We start from the raw sequence: 6,859 nt of genomic DNA on the forward strand, positions 1-6,859 counted from the left end.
GAGAGCTTTCTTTTTTATAATCAGTGAATGGATTATGAATATAACTTTATCAATAGCAGATACTTTTTGCTTAGCTTTGGAACCAGATGCCACTTGCAAAGTTAAACTTGTAGTTAATGGCGATAAATGCTGATGTCAGTGATATGAAAATATATTTCAATAGCCAATGAGAATAAATAGTCTAATGTATTAAGTAAGTAAGGGCTAGGATATACTTAGAAAAATCAATACAGAAGGTGAATAAAAAAAGGCATAAAATGTCAAGTGATGAAAGGGCTAGTGCAAGGCCTTGTGAACTTTTTCCCAGGATGGTTGGAGGCTGGCTGCTGAAATTTGTCATTTCCATTTGCGAAGCCATGAAGAATGGGTGAAGCATTAGAAATCTACAGAAGATAATTAGAATGTCTGTGGTTAAAAAGCAAAAAGGTTTTAGAAAATTTTAGTGGTATTAGCTTAACATCAGTTACTTAAAAAAAAAAAAAAAAAACACTAGTTAATTAAAAAACTATTTTTAATTATCCAGAACAGAACAACATGAGAACCTGCTTGTGTGGATTTGTCAGGAGCGAACCATGTTAAATCAATCAAATTCCCTTTGGCTAAGCAATAATGTATCTTGTAGACGCAAGAAAAGTAGCCATATAGCTAAACACAAGGAAGACAATATATAAACACCTGGAAAGGTGCTGTTCAAATGAAAATATTCCAAGGTTTTTGCAAAGCTTTTTCAGAAAACCATGCTGAGAGAATAGTTTTGAATGGTTTACAGACAAAATAGGGGTGTATCAAGCGGAGATTTCCAGGGATCTTCCCCTGCTCTGCTGCAGTTTGATCTTTTCATAACGACCTGGATGGTGAAATAGTATGCTTTTACTTTCGTGGTGAAAGTCTGCAGCATGTAGTAGGGCACATCTAGAATTCAAAATGATCTTGACAATTGAAGATAGGCTCTACAACTCGCTAGGGCCAAGGGCCAGGTCTCTGCAGGAGTAAGCCCTTAACACGGAGTAAAAAACAGTAGCTGCAGAAAAGAGCTGGAATCATTGCAGATGAAGGCTGAACATGGGTCAGCAGTGTCAAGTGGCTGCACAAAAGGCAAATGCTATACTGAATTGTGTAAAACCTGTAAAGTAATCCTTTAAACTATGCTCCGTACAGGTGAGATAGCAGCTGGAATACTGGGTCCTACTTTGCATGCTGCACCTCGATTGAGAGACACCAAATGTCCTTATGGACAGAGCGGTAAGGACAGGCAAGGAAGTAAGAAGCCTGAATTTGGGAGGAAGGATTGAATGATCTAAGGTTATTTTTTCTGTGGAAGAGAAGACCAAGCAGGAACGGTCACCTTCCAGGAAAGAGAAATAATTGTTCAGTTTGACTCAGACAGAAGGGAAGTAGTTACACTGCAATAAGGAAAACTCCATTTCCTTAAGGACAAGGAAGCACTGGAATAGATTGCTTTTGCAGTATCTGTTGAGAGGTATATAAGAGAAGCATCTCTTAAGAATGGCATACTTTAGATCATCTCACATTGGGACCAACTGACCTTGTGAGTTTCTTCCTGGTTCTGTGAATCTTTGCTTCTGTGTTAATGCAGGTGGCTCTCAGTATTTGGTTCTCAGCTGACAATCATTGATGTTTAGCTATCCCCTTCTGCCAAATCATAGACAATATTGTAATCACAGATGTAGAAAACCTTGTTCTGTTGTATTGTGTTTTTATGCCTCAATAAAAGACAACTGCTTAGTAATAAAGCAGCGTTAACTTAGCTTCGTTTTCTTTTTTCTAGGCCTGTTGGTATATGGGGTGTTAATTCTAGAATGACTGTCCTGTGGGAGGAACCTAGCAAACCAGCAGGTGTTGAACAGCCCAGCAGATCTCAGTCTAATCTGACATTCAGCATGGGTAGTCCCTCAGGTAGTTGTTCTGATGTTTGAGCAGTTGAGGTCTCAGTCTGCTTTTGGGTCATAAATAGCAGTTGTATACTTCTGAAATTCATGCGGACTTCAAAATATCTCCACTTGCGTTCAAAAAATGCAAGAAAAGCTGTTGCTTTTGAAGCTATAACTTTGAACATGTAAAAGGTCTTAAGCTTTGGATATTTCTATTTTCTTTCTGTTTATTCAATCAAATTGTTATTTCCCTAAGAAAAAAGGCAGAGTTTGATCCTTCTTTAGTATCTGTTTCTGAGGATTCTCTTTCCATGAGCCTGGGCACAATGTCAAGAAACATTAACCTTCAACCGTTTTTTAAACCTTTGCAAATGTTCTGAATTTAATCCCTTCTGTCAGTTGCAGTGAACCACAATAGAGTGGTATCTTGACTCTGTGGCTGACTTTCCCCAAAGAGCTCTTTTCTGATTTAAAGAAAAAAAAAAAAAGCAAAACGAAATGTTTATTTCATGTGTGTATCTACTTCATTGTCTGCGAATATAAGCCTCAGGTGCTTATTTTTTATATTGATTTTTGGCATTTAAAGCTGACATTGCTTGCATCACCCATGTAGCTATTTGGCTGATGCCTGTGGTGTGCTGTATAATGCTGGGTTCCAAATCTGAAAATTGCATCTACAGCTGCATACAAGACAATGGGAGATCACCTTTGGGGATTCTCAAAGATGTGATGAAGCAAATCTCTCAGACTTCGGTTTTGCTCCATTAGATCATTTTGGTTACAGCATGGGCCAAGGCATCAACTGAGCCCAGCAATCCACTGTTAATAACTGCTTTTGCAGGGTAATAATGCATTCTAGGCTACTTGAAATAAAGATGCATTGAGGTCAAGGTGCAGAAGAATCTAAAGAATAGGTTGGCAAGGCTGTGTTGGCCATACTCTTCTTATACTTTATTTTTTCTTCTGGTTGTTACCACATAACTAAGTGGCAGAGTCAGGGGTAACAGTCTCGTCCCTTCCTACTGCAAGGTTCAGCACGTTCTCATCAGTGCTGTGTCAGGAAGTATAAGCAGAAAAGAGGATGCATCCACTCATTTACTAGTCAAGCAAAAACCTTGAGGGGAAAAAGTAATACCAAGAATGAATCATAGCCTTTCCATCATCCCCTCAAACGTCTTAAACCTTCTTGTGAAAAGTAAGCCAAGTAGCCAATAGTAAAGGGCTTCACAAGATATGGATTTAGCACTGACTTTGCTGTTCTGAAATCATTTTGGGGCAGAATGGGAACAACAGTTGGTATTTCTGAATATGTAACGCTCCGCCTTCTGAAGAAGATGCTGCCGAATCTCTGCGATACTGAAAAGCACAGCATGTTTCAGATGAGTGAGCTGAGGGGCCTCAAGAGATTTGGAGCAGATCCCTGTTCCTGTGCAGTGAGAGAAGACTAGGTGAGATGTCCATTCTGTATGTGGGAGCTGCATGATTTAGTAAAATGAATGAAACTAACCTATGCAATCTCTTGCTTGCAATAAGAAGATTTTAATTCAGATTTCACTTTATTTTCCTTTAACCGTTTTATTTATCAAGATACGTTATTTATGAAGAATGCTGGAATAGCGTGTACCTTTCCCTAAGAAAGTTCTTAACTCTCCAGTTTAGTCAGCTTTAAATCAATGACATGAATTCGTTTATCAGATGAAATATAATATCATATAACCATTCTAGGACATTACTTTTTTTGACATGGAAAGGGCTCCATTGTCATAGAAGGATCATCCTCAGAGTCTGAAGTTTTTTTTTTGTCCCTGAACTCTGTTGTTATTGGTGTGAACTGGGATCATAAAGGAAGGAGAACAATTTCTGGTCTTCTGCTGAACCATCCACCCACAGAAATAAGACTTTTTTTTTTTTGTATAGGGCTAACTTGTCCTCGTTTGCATTTACAGCTGAAACTTGCTAGTTCCAGTTTGATGCCTCTTGGTCTCCCTTTCCAGTTCATAAAACACCTTCCAGTAATGAAGATCTGGATTACAATATGGATGAAATGCTGGTTTGCTAACACTGAAAATTAGATTAGAATGTGCTGCCAACGTTTCCTTTGGAAGTAATCTCATCCAGCTCCCAATGAAGGACTGCCATGATTTTGGTAGGTTTTGGACCAATCTAATAAATAATTGAACCAGCTTTGTGGCTGTTCCAGAAGGACATTACTTCACGTGCATAATGAACAGAAGACATCTGCCACATGGTGTATGGCTATGCCTAGTGCGACCTAATGTTGGCGTTCTCATCTTTTGCTTTGACTAGTTTTTACAGGTGCAAACGTACAGTAGTGCTGACTATTTAGCCACATTTGTGGGGTTAAGATCGCTGCCTGTAATGAGGCACTAATGTGCAATATTCTCCTGATTATTGCCTAGATTTAGTGAACCACCAAATAATCATATGTTGATGTATTTACTATTCTACTTGCAAAAAGTCATTATTAATTTCACTCTGTGGTTTAGTAAATTACAGCCTGTGGTTTGCACTATATAGTTGGAATGACGTAGAACCAAATTCTGCCACGTTTAATTTTCTAAAAGGTGACCTTTTCATACATCTATTAGAAAACGCTTGGATTTTCACTAGGACCTTTTGTACCTACTGTGCTAGAATACAGCTCAGAAAAAGGAAACCTTGAAATCCAGCCTCCTTTCAAGCCAAATCAAAAGTTACATTTGGAGAAAAACCTTTGCCTGAAATATTTCTCAAAATGTTTGACGTGTCAATAACTCCCTGATAGATTTTTTGGAGCCTAAATGCCAACCATTATTCCAGATATTACAGGCAAAAAACCCATAAAATATAGGTTAGCAATGATGTTTATTTTTGTTTTTCCTCCAGCACTGCTGTCATCTGTTTGCATTTTTGGGGAGCTAGTGACAAGAGACTGTTCCTGCTAAGTGACTGGTGAAGGAGGAGATGGTTATTGCATTTGCTGGCAGGTCTTGCTTTTGCTTGTTCTGAAAGGTATTGTAGCAATGTCTTTTTCTGTTAGAGACTTGTGGTAAGCACAAAGAGCAGACCTTGCTCTGTATGTCATGAAAATGCTGAATCTTCTCACGCTCTGTGGAAATGTTCCACCCAGATGTCAGCAGCCTGTATGAAATCATCTGTGAGAATTATTTCCAGTCTCTGGCATGACAAGTATGACACTGAGCAATGTCTCAACTGTAGATGCCAAAAGATGCTGAATAACCCCCTTGTTTGACAGGTATTTACAGTTCTGCACTTAAAAACAAATGCATGGCCAGAAACGCTCAGATGTATGTGGTACTCAAGTAATTGCTTAGTGGATTTAGGCAGCATATGCTGCCTAAATATGGTGTTGTGTCACAGCTAGTTACATGGGCATCAGATTTTCTAAAACTCTCTAATTTGTCTAAAGCAAGTACAGGTTTATGCAAGAATAGTGTAAATGAGCTGAAAACTCTGCCTTCTTTTTAGGGAGCAGATTAAAGGGTAAGAGTTATCTACTTTTATTGCAAAAAAAATTTCCCCATATTATGTGTTCTGTCTGTTTCTTTATACAGATAGAGCTAGCATCATCAGTTAGCACTGGAAAAGGGACTGACTGCTGCAGAAAAGTTGCAGCTCTCAGGGCTTTGGTTGAATTCCTGAAATCATTAAAATGCTATGTATGTAAAATGCTAGGTGGATATTTGGATACCTTCTCATCTTTGCTGCCAAACTGGTTTAAAATGTTTTACTATTCGTTTCCCTTTATCTCCTATCAAACATGGAATTCTGCAAGATAACTTTGTTTCCAAAGTTATCTTGCAAAGTTTCGGCCCAGTCTTGGGCGTAGCAAAATGATTTGCTGATGCTTACATCGTGTTCTAAATAGAAGCTCTTGGGAACTTCTTTGCCTGTTGATAACAACTTCTGACTCATGTAAACCAGGAAAGGTTTCAATTGACAATTCTTAATGTTCAGAACTGATATTTCTTATTAACAATTTGTCTGCTCTATTCAAACAGAAAATTATATCTTGAATTGATACTGCAGCTTAAAGACCTCATCAAATATAGCTGCTTCTCCCTTTCAAGAAGTATTTGTACAGTTCTACTTCACTGCAGTGAATTTTATTTGCTAACAGCTCAGGCATATGTCCCTGTATCATGGCTTATCAAGTTACTGCATGTCAGCTGGACTGTGATAACTGCTTGCCTGTCAGCTTTCACTCGCAGCAAGGTAATGCAGTTTAGTTTATTCTATAAGAAGAGAGGTTAATGCAGAATCACGCTTGTCTTGTGTCCGAGTGGACCATGCACGTGATCAGATACTGCTACTCAGTTGACTCAGTAAATTGTTAAGCTGGGGTAACTTGATTGTTTGTCTGAGCAATGAATATTTCAAATGCATGTGAAATCTCTCTTTTTTTTTTTTTAAGGCATCTTTAGATTTAAGGTACAGATTTAAGTGTCCCTGGAAAACCTGCACCCTTCATTGTGCTATTACTAAGCCTTCCCCTTTGTGTAGGGGCTACAGACAAAGAGGCTACCAAATAAAGAGTCAATCATACCATCTCCCTAGTAAGGATGTTATAAGGTCATGGTTCATAAGTGACCGCAAAGTGATCAGATCTCATAGGGATAAAGCCTATAGAAATATCTTTATTGGGAACATGTTTACAGACAAAAGATTTTTTTTTTTTCCTCTTTTACTCAAAGTATTCCCTCTACTTACCTATTCTCAAAAGAGAGAGAGAGGAAGAAAAGCTTGATATTAAAATATTTTTTCTGGCAAGAGTTCTTGCATTGAAAATCCTCTGCTGCCAGAAATTCATCAAATGAAAAATAATAAGCCAAAGATTTGTCATTGCAAATTTCAAATGCCAGAATTTTATCACTGATAACTTTAAAAGTTGAAACTTGCAGCAAATAATAGTGTATCAGTGGCGAAGATTGCTAAGAAGAAAAATT

Source organism: Struthio camelus, chromosome 14 (assembly GCF_040807025.1).
Source record: "Struthio camelus isolate bStrCam1 chromosome 14, bStrCam1.hap1, whole genome shotgun sequence".
NCBI classification, from domain to species: domain Eukaryota; kingdom Metazoa; phylum Chordata; class Aves; order Struthioniformes; family Struthionidae; genus Struthio; species Struthio camelus.